At 37.2% G+C, this 21,590-nt stretch overlaps 1 protein-coding gene and 1 pseudogene across 4 annotated transcripts in view; both read right to left on the bottom strand.

Moving 5' to 3' along the window:
* The window catches only part of ADGRB3 (adhesion G protein-coupled receptor B3), a 734,277-nt gene that overhangs the window by 563,365 nt on the left and 149,322 nt on the right, over window positions 1-21,590 (bottom strand). The gene's annotated exons all lie outside the window — the stretch shown is intronic.
* LOC123608572 lies at window positions 916-1,473 on the bottom strand (annotated as a pseudogene).

The raw sequence follows: 21,590 nt of genomic DNA, 5'->3' as shown, positions 1-21,590 counted from the left end.
GGGCTGTGACTATATGAGCCTAACTTTTTAGATTAAAAGTTAACAAGTGTAATCAGCTGGATGTTTTATTTATATTTGCTTATAGACAATGGCATGATGTCTGTATATTTTTAAAAGGAAAAAAGCAAATTCCAGGAATTAAAAAGTAATTCATCTAAACCTTAATACCCTAAATGTATCAATCATAAACATGGAATTTGCAAACACTCTTAGAATCCTAAACCTACATGGGACACCTGGGTGGCTCAGTAGGTTAAGCATCCCACTCTTGACTTCAGCTCAGGTCACGATCTCATAGTTTGTGAGTTCAAGCCCCGTGTTGGGATCCATGCTGACAGTGCAGAGCCTGCTTGGCTCTCTCCCCGACCCGTCTTTCTTCCCCTCCCTGCTTATGCTCTCTTTCTCTCTCAAAATAAATAAATAAACCAAAAAAAAAAAAAAAAAAGAGAGAGAGAGAGAAAAGAGAAAAGAATCCTAAAACTACACAGGAAATATGAGTTTAAGTGTGGAAAATAAACACCATGGCCATCATTCCTTCATTTACAAACGTCTGTGATATACAGGCACTGTGGTAAGATCTGGCACAGAAGTTCCTTATTCAGTCACATAAGACAGTCCCTGCCAACTGAACAGTATGATCTGGTTGGTGAAGATGGGCTCCAAACACCCCCTCCCCCCACCCCCCGATAGTTCAATGGCCACAGATAATATGAACTTTTATTTCTGGCCTCAAGGCCTTCAGTGAATGAGAATTCCGGAATATCCCTTGTGGAAGGGGAAGTTCTTTCATGGGTTAGTGTAAAATAAGATGGAATTTGCTCCATGTGAGGTTTTCTTTCTTTCTTTCTTTCTTTCTTTCTTTCTTTCTTTCTTTCTTTCTTTCTTTCTTTCTTTTTCTCTTTCTTTCTTTCTTTCTTTTTTAACCATGAAACATTATCTTTTATTATGTATGGGCTTTTAAAATTATTCCCTCAATCTCTCCATACACAGGTAAAAACAAATATACTATTTAACATATTGGAACTTGCAAATATTGACCATTGCCTAGAGAAGGGAAAATTATCCCTAAAACATGCTTAACCAGGAGGCCAATTCATCTGCCGACCTCCAAGAACATGGAGATGAACATGATAGACAGACTGTCCCCCTTCTGAACCTTCATTCATCACCATTCGATAACCCTTCTTTAGGCCCAGATCAGCAGCACATTTTTTGCCAACAATCATTAAATGTCCAAGAAGACTTTCATCATCATCTTCTGCTACAGAAATCTGGGATATATGTTTCTTGGGTATCACCAGAAAATGTGTTGGTGCTTGAGGGGAAATGTCATGGAAAGCAAGACACTGGTCATCTTCAAAAATGATTTTGCCTGGGATTTCCTTGTGAATGATCTTTCCAGAAGATCATGTCGCCGTCAGGCCAGGTGACGTGAGCCTTGGTGATCTCATCAGCCATCTCAGCCTCCCTCCAGCGCCCATATGAGGCTTTCTTAACCATTCAATTACATTCGTTAACAGGATGGAGTTCAATAACATAAATAAAGTAAAATAGACCAAGAAAAGAAACAAGCTATTAAATAAGTGATCAATGTTTTGGGGAGATGAAGAATTTACAAAATGTTCACATTCTATTTTGTAGAGTGTGCATTCAGAGTATAGACTCATTTTAAGATGGCACTTTTTCAGAATCATGGTCTACCCACTAAAACAGACTGAGAAATCAGAGAAAAGTCAAAGATTAAAAATTATTAAAGATGAAAAAACAAGAGCTACAGTTAGTACTAATTGAATTGGGAATGATCTAACATGCAAAATAAACATTGAGAAATATTGTACTTTAAAATATTGATTTAAAATATTTAATTTTGTTGTAATAATTATGATAATAAATAATTCCCCCTAATTACTGCAAATCACCATTTAAATTGCAGAGAAACTATTTTTAATTCAATTTCTTTCATTAATTGCTTCTATATGAATGTCATATGAAGGAATATTATAGAATTTCCCTCACCAACAGCTTTGATGAAGGAAAGACTATCATCAGATAAATCAATACTTAGTGATCACTTACACTGTGCTAAGCACAGTGAGCGCAAAGATTAATGTAGACCCTAACCTAATTGAGGAAATAGTGTAGTGGAAAACAGAAAAAAAGTTTTCAAAATACTTTCAATATATGATGTACTATTACTGCAAAACTTTAATGCACATAAATAGTCCTAAAGGCAACACAGAGGCAGTTACTAATTTTCCATGTAATAATCAGAGGAAGCAAGTGACACAGTAGGAATGACATTTGGGAGATGATTTCCAAGATATGCATGACTTTCTCAAGTTGAAAAGTGTGAACAGCATTCTAGACAGAAAGCAACAGCATAATCCAAGGCCTGAAGGTATGAATGTATGTGATATTTTGGAGGCCTTCTGGTGTCTCTGCTAAAAAAGTTATATTAAAGTTATATTGTATGAAGACTGGGACAGGCCATGAAGTTTGTTATGCACGTAATGGAAAGCCACTGACGTGATTTCATGAAGGGTACGATCTGTCCAAATAGAACTTGAGCTCCTAACAGGCAAGGAAAAAAAGTAAAAAAAAAAAAAAAAAAAAAAAAGAAAGATTACTGGAAGACCCATACCCTTAAATCCAAACGTCATATTTCACGAAAGAACAAGTACTCAGTGGTACTGGAGAACAGTGAAGAAACTGAGAATGGAGATGAAGAACATTTATTTGGACTTCAGAACCATCTCAGTAGTGCAATGGAAGTTAAAACTTGAATGCATGGAATTGAAGAATAAACAAAAGTAAATCCATGTGTATCAACTAACATTTTCATACATTTGCTCATCAAATAAAAAACAAACAATGAGCCATGTGGCAATTGTTTGAAAGAGAGGCAGAAATATTGAAAAACACTGTTGTTTAAAATGAACAAGAGCAAAACAATTGAAGTGTAAGATGACAGGAAGGAGACAGTGGAAAAGAGGATATCAAAGGTATGAGAGAGAAATATGGCAAAATCCCAGGTGAGGAAAGAAAAGCAACTGAGAACACAGATGTAAGATTTGGAAGGTGACACTGCTTTTTGGGAGAGAGAGAAGTGAGGACATGGATATATTTGGAGGTTGAAGGATATAATCTGGTAGAGTTCACACCCAGCAACTGGTTTCATTGAGTTAGTTGAGTGAGCAGTACAGTAGTAGCATTTAAGGGTTGAAAAAAGTAGTGAGATTTGAATTGGCTGCTTTGGGGAATGAATGAACTATGGTATTCTGGATAGGAAAAGGGACAATTGAGTACCCTGGAAGGTCCTATGAATACAGAGACCATGAGCTCTATTGGAGTCAATACGTAGTTGCTGGATTCTCAGGTAAGTTGACATTTGATCTGTGTCTTTGAAGAAGTCATAGGATTTCAATGAGTAAAGAAAGATGACAAGGGCATTTCAATAAGGGAGATAAACATAAAGGCCTAGAGGTGATTAAGTCTGTCATATTTATGGGCAAAATAATTTGGGGACAGTTGTCCAATAAAAGGTATATGATAGAATATTAAAAAGAAGGGGAAAAGATTATGGTTAGAAAAGAGAATAAGAGACAGCACTAGAGAGACAAAATTGAGGTAGATGGAGAGGACCCTGACTGCCACATAAAGAAGCTTGAAATTCATTCTTTGGAAAATAAAGGAAAAGGCTTTTAATAAGGGGGTTGAATTAAATAGAAGATTTTAAAAGGTAAAGTCTGTGGTAGGAATGTGAAACCCAGACTGGATTGATGGAGACTGTATTTATGTAACCATCTACCTAGAAAACCTAATTCTCATCCATTAACACCAATTCTGCAAACTAACATACTTTACACAAACCATAGGTTTAACTGAGTAAGTTGGTTCATTAATCAAATAATTAGTTCAATTAGAGATTTTCATTTCAGCTGACCAGTTGTTTCAGTAAATACACATCACTATGAGCTTTTTTGTTATACTATGATTTTCTCCACAAGATTCATGAACATTCAGAAATTGAATATTAAAATGTTACATTCCTTGTCAACATTTACTGAGTTCCCCATCCTCTAAGCATATGTGGTCAAAACTACCACATTACAAGTGAATACAATTTGCAATTTGTAACACAAAGAGAAATTAACCAAGCGTCCTACTTTTCTGTCTGCATCCATAATATGACACATCCACACATTGCCATGTTTGCTTCCCATCTCAAATAGTCCTCTTGTTTCCAAGAGTATAGTAAAATTAATCTAACTACTCAATGGACTTAAACCGTATTCAATATTCAGTTGCCATGGCATTTCTGTATATGTGTGTGCGTGTGTGTGTGTGTGTGTGTGTGTGTGTGTGTGTGTGTGTCTTACTTTATTGGAAAGAAAAATAGTCCGAGATTTGGAGACTTGGGTACATGTCTGAGTTCTACAAAATTGAGCTTTGTGTCCTTAGATGTATCGGTTAAATTTATTTGATTTCAATTTCTTCGAGTGGAAGAAATAAAGGAGTTGGATTATCTCCTTTCCTTGCCTGAGGCTCTAAAATACTCTTCATTTTTTAAAATCTGTTTCATTATTGTGTGCTTTCAATCTCTGGTAAATCCCATAATCTATGTGTCAAAAGGTCCAACTTAATCATAGGCTGTGTCCTCTGCTGTGGTTCAGACATGTCTGGACATATTTGTCAACCTAATGGGACAGGCTGGAGAGGAGCGGATTTATGTATTCCATGTGAGTATCCTTCTTCGGCTTAACAAAGAAAGGGTGAACACTGTGCTCTTGGTTAATAATTATTGGGGAGGCCAAAAATGGAAGGGATAGGATAAAGACTCTCTTTCTTCTGATTTTGAAATCTGTTTGAAATCCCAAACTGAAGGAGAGTGATGCTTACAGCCTCTAAGAATAAAGCATGACACTAAGCAGGGGAGAGAAACATTTCTGTTAAGAACAGAACATTCGATGAACACAGGCCCTGGGAACTCCTGGAAATAACACAGGGCAGAGGAGCAGACCAAGTTTTTTCCATTATACACATGGGCAACAAGCAAGAAAAATAATTAAATTAATGCTATATATATTAATTATGTCTATAAACATGGACCAATGGAGCTAGAGAAAACTGAAATTAAATTTGGTTATGATCTCATCTGCAGCACACAATCCTTTTTGCTTCCGTCTCAGAATAAAGTATTTATATTAAACAGTTTGTGGGATATAAGCAATCCTACTTGGCCAAAGGCACGTCTGGCTCTAAAGTCAGCTGCTCATTCTTCCCTCTCCCTTCTCCCATTTAGACATACCTCTTATGCTCCCATGACAGCTATTTGCACCTGTAATGATATTCTTCCTTTTGTACAATAATTTCATATAAGCTAGTCTTAACTCATAATTTTTGAGCTAGTACAAAGACGGAACCCTGACGGGGCACCTGGGTGTCTCAGTCAGTTGAGCCTCTCTCTTGATTTTGTTTCAGGTCATGATCCCAGAGTCATGGGATTGAGCTCTACATCAGACTCTGCGCTAAGCATGGAGCCTGCCTAGTATTCTCTCTCCTTCTCCTTCTGCCCTTGTCCCCTGGTCGCACTTTCTCTCTCTAAAAATTAAAAACAAAATCTTTAATAAAAAATGGAAGAATCATGTTAGTTTTTAAAACTCTGCATTAACAGTGTTTAACTTTTCTGACATGTCAATAGCAATTGACATTGTTGGTCCATACCCTCTTCCTGCTAAAATGTTTGTCACTGAAATTCATGGCTAAGATTCCCCAAATCTCTCCCTGTTTCTTCACACTCCCCTTGCTAGTGTCATCCTGATCCTGATTATGTAGTATGCCTCCAGGCTCATGCTTTTCTGCCCATTTTCATCCTCTATCCTCCTCTAATCTAGGTGATCTCAATGGCAGGTATGCTGAGGATTCCCATGTTATCTCCAGTTGGAACTCTTTCCTAACTCCACAGGAAGATATGCAACCACCCACCCAACCAAATGTCCAAAAGGCATCACAAGCTAAACATATCCAAAAACGAACTCAATTTTCCCTCCTCCATATTCCCCCACAACTTTGCTCTTCCCACACCTTAACGGCTCAGGCCAAAAATCTAGTATTCCTCCTTGATCTTCTTTTTCCACACATTGAATTGAATCCATCCAAATATCCAGATATCAAAATACACACTTCTCAATTTCTCACCATCCCCCTAGTCCAAGACACCATGATATCCCTCCTACAGTGCTGATGTACCTTTTTCACTAGTCTCTCTGTATCTACTCTTGCCCCTTGCATTTAATTCTCTATGCCCAGCAGCCAGGATGATCTTTTAAAGATACAAATCAGAGCTTGTCACTCTGATGGTCAAACTCTTCAGGATTTCCATTTCAAATGGCGAAAATCCAAACTCTTCTCTACTGCAAGGTCACTTCCTATCTCTCTGAAACTCATTTCTAACCCCACTTCCCCACTTTGACTCTCTCCATTCCATGCCAAAACCATTTCTATTTCACAGTGTTTGTAGTCAATGTTCACTCTGCTTAAAATGTTCTTCTTCTAGATCTTCGTGCAGGTGTCTGCTTCATTCATTTCTCCAATTAAATATCACCTTCTCAGAGGTGATATCTTATCTAAAATAGCATTGTCAGTGTAAGACCTCCCTTTATTTGCTTCTCTGCTTTAGTTTTCTCTATAAATGTTATGACTACCTGGAATTGAATATTACATTATATTGTATTGTATCATATCATATCATATTTATTATATTTATTATATTATATTGTATTTTTGTACAATAGTACATTCCCTGTCTTGGTAGGTGGTACCACTTCTTATTCTTCCTCCAAGGCACAAAACCTATAAGTAATTTTGGCCTGTCTTCCTCACTACTCAAATCCAATGAGCCACTAGTTTCTAGTAAGATTCCCCCTCCTAAATAATTTTCTCCTCTATTCTCTATGGCACTAAGTTTGTGTGTTTCTGTTTTAATATTTTATCACCTATTTTTGGATTCTGTAACAACTTCCTCACTAGTCTTCCTTCCTAAATTTGCACTCCTTTCCCCTCCCTTTATACCATCACTATATTCTTTAAAATGAAAAAGTATTCATTTTTTTCTATTATGTGAGTCTGTTCAATTATCTTCCTAGCTCTAACCCCTCTGTAGCCTTCTCACAGCCCAGAGGGACATCTAAGCAATCAGGTGGGTGTCTAAAGCTTTCACCCATCAACGTCTTTGCACGGAATATTCTTTCTACTTTGAATATCCCATTCCCACTATCTTGTTCCTCCTAGAAAACTCCCTGCAGCTTTTAAAATACAATTTTGAGGTTTGTTTCTCCAGGAAACTTATCCTTAGTCTCTAGACAGAGTTGCTCTTTCTTCAGTTCCATCTCTGTATTTTAAATGTGCTTCCATGATTGCATTCTGTATTCGGTGTTCGAATCATTACCTTAAATGTTTGCCTCCCCTACTAATCTGAGAACCCTATAGAGGTGAGCACAATGTTTTATTCATCTTCTAATCCTCTAGATGAAGACCTAGAACAGACTTGAAGCACAGAAGGCTTGTGAATACATGAATATTTGCTGAACTCGAAAATACACTTCCATAAACTTATGTATAGTTGTTTTTCAATAAACCATCCATTTTAACGAGTTTATTTTAAATTTTATTTAAACCTCCCATCCCTTGACTTGCAAAGTAAGTCTGTCACTGAGGAGGGCATAACAGGAAGATGTTCTTTAACTTTAAAGTGCATCTTGTAGAGAATTGCTTCACACTAGAAATCAGAACAATGGGAACATCACAATAAGAAAGTACAAGTAGGAAAAAGGAAAGCATGGTAAGAATAGAAAAGGCACATAGGTATATTCATTGGTGACTAGTTAGAACCAGTCAACCTGAAATGATTTTATATGATTTACTAAGGAAGCAAATATATTACACTGATTTCAGTTTCCCTGTTTTAAAAATAATTTGATGTTTATTCTTGAGAGAGAGGGAGACAGAGCACGAGTGGGGAGGAGCAGAGAGAGGGAGACACAGAATCCAAAGCAGGCTCCAGGCTCTGAACTGTCAGCACAGAGCCCGACACAGGGCTCGAATTCACGAACCACAAGATCATGACCTGAGCCAAAGTCAGACGCTTAACCAACTGAGCCACCCAGGCGCCCCTCAGCTTCCCTGTTTAATGTTTACTGTCCAACAGAGGTGAAAGCATAAATGAATGAAGGAAAACTCAAATACAAATCTCAGGAGCAGGTCTTGATGAAAGGAAGGATTCCTTGTCTTTATATAGCCAAAGCAAGCAGAAGCATTTGGTAGATCAGGAGCAGGAAGACTTCAGCCCAGGTCAGTGTTTTAGTTTATTAAATAGGAGCCTCTACAACAAGCCCTTAACTATTTTGAACCTCCATTCTCACTTCTCTAAAATGGGGAAATGACTCCTAAGGACCAAGAGCCCTACTCTCCAGTGGGACCTGATGGCTTATAGGTGTCAGTGTGTGCAGGTATCTCTCTTCAGTTCTGTAAGTATAGCTTTTTGTGCTTGAAATGTCCTACTCTGGCCCGGCTCTTCACCTGATAAGACTCCTAGAAAGCTTTCCCTTATAGCCTCAGGAAGCACTGAACATCTCTGCACACAATTTGTTGTCCACAACTTATTTGTTCATATGTCTGTCTCCTCTTATTAGACAGTGAGAGAGTAGCAGTCATGTGGTTCTTCTCCTCTATGTACCAGACGCTTCCATCATGATGTTTGACTGATACTAGACACTTAATGCAGATGTGTAGAAGAGATAAGTACAGAAATGATAAATATAAGGGATATCTTCATGGCTCATTCATTTGTACATGCTGGCTTACTTCAGCTGCTAGATAGGCCTTGAGGTAAAGAGAAGTAGACATTCCAGTCATAGAATGTTTTCTCCCAAACAAACCCTAAGGAAATTAGGGAAACAGATATTCTTTATGTCTCTGGAAATATTTTTCAAACAGCTTCTATCGTCACCTGTGAGATTCTCTTCTCTTAATTTTACAAAGCAGGATATATAGCACAGATACAGTATTACATATTTTTTTTCTTTTTCTTCTAACTATTTTTCCTCTACAGAGGCTACCTACAAATAGGTACCTAAGAAATCTCACCCTAGTTTCTGGCAACTCACCCTATTTTATTTCACTTACAGAAAGAATTGTGCTTAAATTGTTATGAATGGGCAAAGGCATTCCCTGGACTGATTGTATCAGAAGTTACAGAAGCAAACATTTCATTTCAGTTTCCTGAATTTGTGTCCTAATAGTAGAACTGTCACCAAGACAACCTGAGTCCTAAGCAGTGAACCTCAAAGATGGGCCAAACATATTCCCAGAATATCTGCATTCAGCAAGTGCTTAACCAAAACTTTCAGACAAAATAGGAAATTCTCAGAATTCACTTGGAAAGGCTAGCAGCAGAATGACTAGAGACACTCTGGTATAAAACAGATGAATAATTCTCAAAAGAATGGCAAAGATAATGAGAATACAAAGAATGGAGGTGTTGTCAGGCAAAATAGGGTTTAGATTTGTACGAATACAAGCCTTCAAAAAAACTGAAGGAAAATGATATCTAGACAGATTCTATTCAATAATATAGTATATAGAAGAATATTCTAATAGGGGGTAAAACACAGAATAAAATATCTTGGACTAACAGGGAGTTCTACCTGGATGCCAAATGGTATATGACATGTATATGTCATGTATATCATATATACATATACATATATATATATATGTATGTATGTGTTTCATCATTTAATCCACTACAACCCTATGATATATAATTATCATTATTACAAGTGAAGAACAGTAAGATTCAAGAAGCTTATGAAACCTGACCAAGTAGCAGAGGAAGCTTTGAACTCAAATCTCCTTGGCTCCAAAGCTTCTTTTTACACTTTCACACCAGTGATTCTTAAGCACAGGCTTATCATTTACTTGGCAGCAAAACCAGAAGAGATTCATGAGGACAGAGCCTGAAATTCTATGAATCCCTCATTCTATGACTTTATATAAAGCCATTAACACACATTAAGTATAAAGCCTATGAGCCTGTCTAGTTCATGGATACGTTTTTAAAAACGAAAAGACAAAGAAAAATACTGCTCTATGAAAATAATTATTAAGAATTTTTGGACTCTGTTGGAAATTTGATGAAAAATTTCCCTTCAGAATGCTTTGCATTTTAATTCAAGGTGTTCATGGACACCTTCAAGTTCATTCATGAACATTTCATGTTTACCTAATACTTAAATCTTAACCTTTTTCCAAGGACTTGTAATAATTTCAGCTTTTAGATTCCCCATAAATATTCAACCTTTAAAAATTAAAACTTGACTGAGGAAAAATTCTGATGTTTTGATTTGAGGAAAAACATTGATTTGACCTCTAGCTGGCTAAGAGTATTTTACGATTTGCATTTTTATCACTGTATCTTTGCATCTGATTATTTTAAGAAGACATATATAATTGCTCCTGTTTTTCATAGCAACTTTTAGCTTCTTGCATGTCTTACCAATCTTTGTTTGGAAAGAAAATATCTTCTTTGTTTTGGACCTCTGTGCTTTTCTATACTATATACTTTATTTCAAGATATATTTTTCTCTCTCTACGATAATTTCCCCATAGTTTATAAAAGATAACTTTAACTTCCTATTTTCATCTGTCTTCTTTTGAAATGCCATTGGCTGATTACAGGACTTAAGATCTGTGATTGTTAAAGTTACGAGTTTCCAATGGCATATGCATGAAAGAACAGCTAATAGATGATATCACTGAACACACCTGACAGTTCAGGGGGCCTGGAGTTTTAAATACTATACGTGCATTCACTTTCACTTTCATGAACATATTACCAAAAATTCTCATTACTGGGCTCCACTTATGTACCTATGGCTTTAGTCAATAAATTACATATTCTCAAAATTAGCAAAAATAATTAAGAATTACAGAATTTAGGGGCACTTGGGTGGCTCAGTTGGTTAAGTGTCTAACTTTTGGCTCAAGTCATTAGTTTAAGTGGCGCATCTGACTCTGTGCTGACGGTGAGGAGCCTGCTTGGGTTTCTTTCTCTCTCTCTCTCTCTGTCTCTCCCTCTCCCTTTCTCTCCCTTCCCCAACCCTCCCCTGCTTGCTATCTCTCTCTCTTTTTCTCAAAATAAATAAATATTAAAAAAAAGTAGTAACAGATTTTATTAAAAAAATTCATAGAACTTCCTAGGAAATCATGAATAGGCTTGTTGATCCATGTGAATTGAAGGAGGAAATATGATATTCTGCTATCTTAGGACTCCAATAGTGCCCAATATTAAAATTTTTAAATTATCTGAGCACAGTTAACAGACATATAGAGGACAAGATCAAGCCGGATTTAAGCGACAGAACTCCAATACCTTTGTGATCCTTTCTGCACACAGACCTCTCAGAGAGGATTAATGGTTGGAGAAGAGCTTCCAATCCTTGGTTCAGCCTCTTACTGAGTTGCATTCCTAACAGGGATATGGTGCATCACTGTAGTACTTATGTCCTTCAAAACTACAAAGGAAATAAAGCCACCAAAATAGACCACCAGGTTGTAGACATGCTAATTGCCACATCTTGAGTAAACTACTTCATTTCTTCAGGCCTCATCTTATATGTAAAGTGAAAATAATAATAGTGCTTGCTTTATAGGGTTGTTGTGAATATTAAGTAGATGAACATATAAAGTGATACATGATATGAGCTCAATATGCTGCAGCTATTACCACAGCATAAATTTCTTCCCTGCATTGCATCTCGTTTTATAGAAGAATAAAATGAACTGGCTTGCATTTCAAACTGATTCCACAGCTTTAATAAATCTAATGTTTTATTAATCTATATTTATGGATTAGTATGAAATAACACAGACACATGTGCACACACATTATCAAAATATTAAGATAAGTTAACGTCACATGGCTCTCCCTTAAGGGATTATATTTTGATAGCCACATATGCTTTGGCTGTAGCTTTGAGTCATTTCCAAATTTAAAGGATACATAAAATTTGCTAATATACATAAGCAATTTTACCATCTAGGAGTCCCAATGTTGGTTTGGCTATATTGTAGAAAGTAAGAAACAAGATATTTAAGCTGAAATACTGCTTCTCACATACAAGTCCCAAATTGCACAGGCAATTTTTAATACTTAGAGTCCTAATGAGACAGCTTTACATGCATCTTGAGAAAGCAGAAGTGGAAAGGCTCACTCTGTCATGGATGGTAGGGCGGTTAAGTAACACTAACTGTACATAGTTACCAGATTTAAAATAGGAAGGATTATCAATGATGAATGAGATGGTACCTAATATAAACTAATTTGTAAATAGGGTGATAATTTTATCCAATTAAAAATTTAAAAGACAGAGTATAACCTTGAAGAAAATTATGAATGTCCTAAGAACAAATGCATGCATAGAGGTAAGAAAGTAATTCATACTGTGCTATGCAGATAAAGGGATAATCCATGGCTATAGATATTGTATATAATGCGTGCGTGCGTGCACACAGACACACACACAAACAAATCAAAAGATATAGTAAATTTTAAAGATCAAAATCCAGCTATCAATCCACAAGGGTGGAGTGCCTCAGCAGCATATTACCAGGATATGAAAAAGGCCTAGAAGACCCATTGCACAAACACCTGTGCTGTCTCCCTCTACTTAGTTATAAGTAAGTATCCATAAAGTCTTGCCTTGGGCTTATTAAACATCCTCAACTGAAACATTAAGCCAAATATTTTAAAGAAAATAGAAAAAAACAGCAGAAATAATCCTGAATGCTTGATAACAAGAAATGAGGGAACAGAAACGAATAAATGAAAAGAAGCAGCTATCTAAAATGGCTGGAAATGTGCTTCGGGGAGGTAAAGAACTGTATTTGTGCAGGGATTATTTTGTTGGCTCGTTTCAGTGATATAGGTCTTACACACATGGGGTAAGTCTAGGTATTTTCTCAGGCTTCTAAATGTAAACACTTCTATCTGGGGTGCTAAGTATCCTAGTTATTAATGTAAGAGTATTCTATGCGAAATTCCTGTATTAACATTTTAAGATCAGAAAAAGGGCTTTTTTGGAGATGTCCTGGGCCTAAACAGAGGGAGAGGATAAGAGGAAGAAGTACACTAGAACAGGATGACAGCGGTAACCTCAGCTGAGAGCCTGTGGGGACCCTTATAATGGACTATACAGGGAGGTATTTTCACTTTTGTTTCTCTCCTCCCCACACTGGTGGTCTTGGAGCTTCGTGTAGACCATTTGAAAATCTGACCTGTCCTCCTAAATGCCATGGATGCATAAAAGGAGAGCAGAGAGCAAGGAGTGCTGCATCTGAGCTACTGCAAGGGTAAGGGGTGGGAGTAAGGGCGAGCGGTTGTTGGTGACTATTGATGGAAAATAGCATCATCAGAGTATCCTTGTTTCTGCCCAACGAGTGATATATTTACAGTGCAGTTTCCAGGCTTAAACTGCTTCTGCCAAAAGGGGTTTAAAATGCCAGGGCTCTTGACAGTGAGAGGAAACGTTGATTGTGCAGAGCAAATAAAGCTGCCAGGACAGCACAGACACAGACGTGACACAATTCAGGTCACAGAGATGGAGGGCTGTAGAACCACAGGGCAACCGTCACTTTGGATCACAGGGAAAGAAAAGCAAGGCCTTACTCAGAATTTAAAGACCACTTAAAAAGAAGCTAGACACCTCCCATAACTTAGCAGTAAGAGCCCTGAAACGAGACTGGGCATTCTAGTTTTCAGGACAGGAGCACTGCTAGTCACTGGTAAGGATACTCAATGAACCAGAATTCATCTCTCCTGCTCATAGGTTACTCTGTGCTATCTCCTCAGAGAGGAAGACACACACAGGTTCACAAACAATAAGCTGTACTCCCGCATCAATTACTGAGACTGGAATGAAGTCGATCACTGTCACCATTACACAGACATTTAAAGTATTTTTTTGTAAAATAATCTTTAGAAACACCTGATTCAGGAACACTTTAAAAAATTTTTTTAACATTTATTCTTTTTTTGAGAGACATAGAGAGCCCAAGCAGGGGAGGGACAGAGAGAGGGGGGAGACACAGACTCCGAAGCAGGCTCCAGGCTTTGAGCTGTCAGCACAGAGCCCGATGCAGGGCTTGAACTCATGAAACACGAGATCATGACCCGAGCCTAAGTCGGACGCTTAACCAACTGAGCCACCCAGGCGCCCCTGGAACACCTTATACAACACTTCTAGCCAAGATTCTAGGGCCTAGAGGTGATAAAGGGAGGAAAGCAATATTCCTCTTTTTACCAACTTCTTTCTTTACAAAGATTATTTCTCTGGTTATACTAATCCTGCTCTTGTTGACCACTTGTCCAAACCCGCTTTGATCTTTCAGAGTATGGACTCTGATTTCATTCCTAGAACTTGTCCTTCTGGGCCTTCCAAACCATCACACAAATTTGTTCATGAACATAATGTTAATATTCTTGGCTTGGCTACAAAGGTATATTGTCACATTTAACTGATTTCTAATTTACCTGATTTAAACATAAAGGAATCATTTCCAACACATAATTTGAATAATATTTTTACCTTGTTCATCGAAACCTCTTTTGGGCTATATTTTAATTTATCTTCGAGAAACCACTTCAGGTTGGGAAGACATGATCACAGTCTCACACATGTGGACAATGAGGCATAGCTTCCTTATTCAAAACCAGCCAGCTAGCTAATCGCAGAGCTAGATGTAAAGCTCAAATCTTCTAACTTGAGAATCTACAGTGTCTGTACACTGCCCAGCATTCAATTTTTCCCAGTAGGAAACTGAATTTTCCGAAATAGTCAATTTCCATAGAAACTAAAGCAACCAAAGGAGGAAAAAAAGAAAGAAAAATCATCATCAACTAACTTCTTTAACATTTTGTATTGTCCATATTCATCATACTATTATGGCATGTATTTGTATTTCATACACACACATATATTCATAATCCCTTTACTCTTTTTAAAGCAACATTTTCTATTCATTACCTGCACATTCATGAATCACTGTATATACATGCACATGACCACAGTGTGGAAAGACATAAATGAATATTCATTTTAGAACCATGATACTGACAATTTTAACTCTTTCCTCTGAAATAAGCCTATTGACAAGTTAGAAGATAATACTAATGAAACTACATTGTCATTTAAGGATTTCTGTTTTTTTTTCTTTTATCAGGTGCAAGGCAATTTCGAATATAAGTTCTTTTTTTAATATAATTTATTATCAAACTGGCTAAGATACAGTGCATTGCAGTGTGCTCTTGGTTTTGGGGGTAGATTCACGTGGTTCATCGCTTACACACAACACCCAGTGCTCATCCCAACAAGTGCCCTCCTCAGTACCCATCACCCATTTTCCCCTCTCCCCCACCCCCATCTTCAATACTAAATTTTTTATTAAATAAACAGTGGTGATGAAGCTCTATGAGAATCAGATGGTATTTCATCCCCTTGTCACATGCTTATTAACCATAATTAAATTCAGCCACTTCTCTACTCAACTCCATCCATCTAGACTGCTTTAATTACAAAACATGACAGTAACCTAGAGAATGTTGACATTCAAGTGAATAAAATGAACACTACTAAACTCTGTGAAGGAAAAGAGAACAAGAAAAGGACATGGACTATTCCAATATTAAGAATTCTTTCTGCGCTGTTGAGACAAAGCTAGCCCCATTTAATGCAGATGATGTATAACTCAAGTGAGTGCCGACAAGAAAGTAAAATCGAAGAAGGCAGGAAAATAATTTTTCACCTGTTAGTGAGCAGACCAAAAGTGCATTTCTACCTCTAAAGCACCTTGCAACATAATGGAAAACCAGGTGAAGCTAAGTTTAAAGCTCATATAAAACTATTAAATAGCTTTCTGTTTACTGAAGGAATTGATATACTTGACAGGTGACATTTCTGAGAGGTAGACTATTGCCAGTGGAAAAAAAATTAAATCTATCACAAAGTCTATTACTGAGAAATAATAAATGGTATGTGGATATGAAAGGAAAACACAATATACAGAAAAATTGGGGGGTGTTATAAGGTAGTTTAATTCCTTTAAATATAGACATAGCATAACTATGACAGAGTAACGAGATAATTTGACTTACCAAGAAAACCATGAAAATATGCAAAAGTAACACTGGGTTGAACAAATAGGGCAGTTGATGGTCTTGGCTCTGCTATTTAGTAGATCTGTGGCAAAAGTTTCACCTTGCTGCTCTTCACTTCCATCATCTTCAAATTGTAGCAAATACAGCTATGCTACTAGACTCATACAATGATTTGAGGATTATATGAGAAAATATATGGGAAAGTTTTATGGTAAAGTGTAAAGCTATGTAACTACATTTATTCAGATGCCTTTAATTTTAAAGTAAATTAATAAAGGGCCCAATGAAGCATTTATAGCTGAAGTCTGCTCAGATATCACCAACCTCTTTCCAGAACATCGATTTTCAATAATTGAGAAGTTGAGAAAAAATGCTAAGTGGTTGGATGGAGCTGGTGGCACTTCTACTTTATTAGGATAACATTTGAACTCAAGTTCATTTTTTTAGGGCATCCTCCTAATATTCACTCAGTGTCCTAAACAGTGACCGTGTGCTATGCAAACATATCATAGTAGCCATCTAACTCTGCAGGCAGGGTAGTATTCCTAAAGTAAAACCGGCTAGGACTCTCCCACCACACAATCATCAACAATTGCTCACTTTCTTTTGCATGAAGTGTCTCCAGAGTATGACATGTCTCCTGCCATGATTCTTAATTTCCCTTGACTGTTCTCTTTTCATAATTCCTCCTCTCAAACTGTGCACTAATAGTTCTATATTACCTGCCTGTAGCCATATTTACCAGACTCTTAGAAAACGTTATACAGTATTGATACTGCTGCTGTGCTCTACTCTGTGATCGCCTTTTGGTTCACCTGAAGAACCCTCACTCTTACCGCAAGTTCATTTGAGTGTATAGTCTCTTCTAAGTCTCCTCTGCCCCCTGGGCAAATTGGTCACTTCTTCTTTTGTACTTACACTATGTCCTAGATATAGAAGTAATCCTAGAACTTTGAACACTTGTTATACCTAAGGAAGCAACATAGAGCAGGGGAAGGAGCATGGATTTTAGAGTTGGAAAGTCTGTATCAGACTCTTGGCTATTCGGCCTTGTGACCCTTGACCTCTTAAAGTCTCAATTTTATTATCTGTAAAATGGGAGTGATAATAAGCTGAATTCAAAGAGTTAAATGAGAAACTATTCTGAAATAATTGAGTTCCTGGCATATAAGTAGTACTCAATAAATGTTACATGGTAGCAAATATGAGAGTTAGCAGCAGTAACAATGATAGTGGTCATTGTTTACATGAAGGTCTTCCCTTACAAAACCGAAAATTTCTTCACAGCAGAGATACAGTCCATTTCATCTTTATCCTTTGTGCTCAGCAACATGCCATCATGTAGTATTTCTATTAAAAATGAGTATGCCCAGCACAACACTATTTAATACACTGGCTCTCAGATAAATTCCTGACACCTCTCTTCTGTTGCTTGTAACACCTGTGGGTGTAAAACTGTTTCCCTGGCTTCCTTGCCATTATGCTTCCAGTGAAGTTTGGCCAATGGGTGGCACTGGTCTAACAAGGTGCCACTGTTTCCTAGGATTCAGCAACAGCGCCTCTTCTCTGTCCCTCCAGCATTAGGCATGGAGACAGCATGTGGGGATTATTAACCTTAGGATTGCTTCACTTTCCTCTACTTGTTCATTCAGCTGTTCTATCTAATCCTAATGACCACATTAAATTCCCTCTATTGATTTATCTGGCACAAATACGTCTTCCTGGCTAAATCCAGGATTCTCTCTCTCTCTCTCTCTCTCTCTCTCTCTCTCTCTTTTTGCATCTGATCTTTAGTTCTCGTGACCCACAAAGTTTAAGAGGAGATAAAAAACATTCGTCCTGCCTATTTCATAGGGTTGATGCATGGGATCAAGGAAAATAACGGATATGTCAGTATTGTGAAACTATAAAATGTTGCACAAATATAACATTTTGCTCTTAATATTTTCAATTGAAAAGGAACAACTTAATTTCACTGATCTATAATAGTGATGTTCTAAGCGATACCGATGTCTTCCAGTGACACCATGCCTGTAACTTACATGGTTGAATAAAGAGAAGGACAAAGTCTAAAAGATAACTGAGTTTGGCAGAGCAGAAATTTATAAGCTCATAAGTCAGAAGATACTGATAGAAACAGTGAAAATTATGATTTTACTGCAGACAAGGAACCACTTGGATGACAGCTACCTGAGACTTTGCTGCAAGTCTTAACTTTGCAGATGAGCAACCATATTAAACTCCACAAGAATTCATGCAATGGCAGGTTATATTACCCATTTACTTGAGAACAACACAAATAAAAACAAAAGCAAAATATAAATGCAGATAGCAAGGTTTTGCTTAAGAATTCCAACTTTCAAGTAAATTTTTGAGTTCTGAATACATATTACAGAGCAGCTATCTGATATTAAATAAATTAATAAGATAATTAAGACAAAATTATTAATCACAATAAAATAATTAATCAATACTGCAAGTAAAACCTAAAGACATGTTAAATACCATTTTGGAAGAAACTGCTTAATGGTGAAATCCAAACAAGGTCTGTAGTTAGTAGTGAACCAAGTCACTTTCCTTGTTTTGATAATGTATTCTGGTTATATAAGATTTTATCATTGGGGGAAGCTAGGAACTCTTCTGTACTATTTTTGCAACTTCTTGTGAATCCAAAACTATTTCAAAATAATTTTAAAAAATACTGTGCTTAGAATGTCAAGAGGATGTATAATACAGCAGAAAAAAAATCCATTAAAAAGTTGAAGTGCAAAATTTGAAGTCTTAAAATAACTTTTTGCATGAAATTAGAAATGCAGTTCTTACTCTGCTATATAACTAATACACTTATGCATTTTTTAAATCACTCCACAAACATGTACTGTCAAGCCATTATGCATTGAATATGTTGTCATATTTTCCTTCTGATGTCTTTTATCATTTAGGTGATGTTCTATCCTCTTTTCTGATCCATCTTTCACTTGTCCATGGGTTTCAAGTAATTTAAACTCCTCTGCTTGAGGTTCAGTCATCCCCCAGGGACATCCAAGGACAACAAGTCACTAAATCCTCCACAGCTCGCTTTTCAAAATGACAAACAGACCATATACCTATCAGTCAAACAAGAGGCTCTGATCGGTTCCTCATGATATTTACCTCTAGGTTTATGTGTATAGTTTGAGTAGTACGAACAGAAGAAACATCTGGACAAAGAGAATAGTCCCATTCTTCATTCTGCAGATGTTTGAGAATGGACTTGCAGATATTGTAGGGATGGATTCCATCCTGAGTCTAGGGATCCCTGCAGTTATTCAGGATGATACTTCAACCCCAGCTCTAACAGTGAGTCTAGTTATGTAATTTCACACAACCATTTCGACTTTCCTCCAGATGAAAAACGTGCATACGTTCTTTTCTTTCAGACAACAGAATTTGTCAACTTCAAAGACATTCTTTTCAAAGAAGCAAACATACTCAAAAGAAAACTGCTCTCTAGGCTAGGAAAGTGTCTACCCTGGGACTTTATCTCCTTCAAAAATGTTACTTCTGTCACAGGCACAGAATAAGAAGTTGGGAAAGTAAAAAGTCAGTAGACTCTCCCTCTTATTTCCTCCTTCATATGTAAAGAGTTGTGGGGAAAGCACCATCTGTGGCATAAATGAATGCTGTCCGTCTGAGGAAGTTCTTAGCCTCTTTGTGCCTCATATAAAAAATAAAGGAACTTATTTTTAATGTCTGTGATTAGCCTAGATGAATTTGGCACAGTTTTTGGCACATGAGAAGCCCTCTTCCTGAAAACTAGGAAGACAGAGGTAGACATATTATTCAGAAAAATACCTGGGTACCAACTCTGCTTTCTTCCCACTGATAATTCACACTAATTTTACTTCAAGAACAGTATGTCAAATACCGATAAATATTTCCTCCAGCAGTATTTCATGGTTGGTCAGAGTAAGTCTTCTGCAAAGAAGACATTATCCCTAAGAGTAATAGAGCTGCAGCACAGCAATCACTGAATCTTCTAGATCTTCAGAGACCCAATATTGCCCAGGCAGTGTCTCATCTGCAGTGTGTGACCCTGTTAGGGGCTCTAGAGAATGAACATGAGGTGTACATATTTTGGGGAATGTAAGGGGAGAAAGGTGGCTCTACCATCTCTGTTCTAACTTTTAGGGCCACTTTGTTTCTATTGCAATTTTTTTCCTTACCTTGTCTGATACACACACATACACACACACATACATGTACACATGATGTATATGTATTTAAAATGCATGTATATGTATACATTGTTTGTAAATACACACACACGTTTTTTGTTAAATCTTGACTAATAAAAATGAGTGATCTCTTCTTGCTAATTCACTACCCATTATAATCAGTGTAGCTCTGAGACTTTCAGCTGCTGTAATAATCATCATTGCCTCCTTTCTTCACTGTAACCTTATTTCCATTTGAGACCAGAATCAGGGTTCCCATTTGCTATGCTGAATCGTTGGAAACCTAAAAGAGAAACCATGATTATACAATTTTGGTTAGGTCCAAACCAGAAGTGCCTTCCTGTTCCACCAGATGGCAGTCCCGCATCAGGACGGAAAAAAAAAGGGGGGAGGTGGTTGGTAGTATTTTGGATATAGAAGTATGTAATTCTGGTATTTTCTGCAATGGGAAAAACTGATAAATATGCAGGTTGGGTTAGTAAGAAATGAAATGTAGGTGTTTTGTACAAACTCATCACAACTGTTCTGCAAAAATAAAAAAGCAAACAATTGAAACTGCCTGAATTAAAAATATTTTGATGACTAACCTAAGCTCTGCTACGTGACACTGCAAGAGTTGAAAACAAACCCACAAAACATAGAACGTGTTCAAGTCTGTGGATACAGTCACTATCTGCATGTGGTTAGTATTCTAAATATACCTCTGCTTCATAGCTGCAAATTGCCTCAAGTTTTTCATTTGGAAAGTGGGCATGACGAGGCATTGCTGGTAGAATTGAGTTAGAATGCATGCACATGCATGAACAAGCTACAAGGAATTGTCTTTCTGTAGTAATAAAGGGATTGAAGAAGACCTAATTTTGCCCAACATGTGGAATATGAAGCTTTTCCATCTGTCTCTCATAGCACCTCTCACCAAACACTAGACTAGGTAGCTGTCACACATTCCCTGGGGAAATCCAGCCCAGAATCACTAGCACAACTCTCATGCCAGCAGCTCGGCTCTGCTCCAAGACTATGTCATTTGCTGGCAGTAAGTGATGCTAATGAAATAGCATCTACTTCAGGATGCCTGATGTGATGGCCATGATGGGCTAAATGGCCAGTTCCATAGACAGGAATGGGTAAACTCACACTTGGAGCCTTGTAACTACTGAAAC

The sequence above is a fragment of the Leopardus geoffroyi genome, chromosome B2 (assembly GCF_018350155.1).
Source record: "Leopardus geoffroyi isolate Oge1 chromosome B2, O.geoffroyi_Oge1_pat1.0, whole genome shotgun sequence".
Lineage (NCBI taxonomy): Eukaryota > Metazoa > Chordata > Mammalia > Carnivora > Felidae > Leopardus > Leopardus geoffroyi.
The sequence above is the reverse complement of the archived record's forward strand: the minus strand, read 5'-3'. Positions and strand labels throughout refer to the sequence as shown.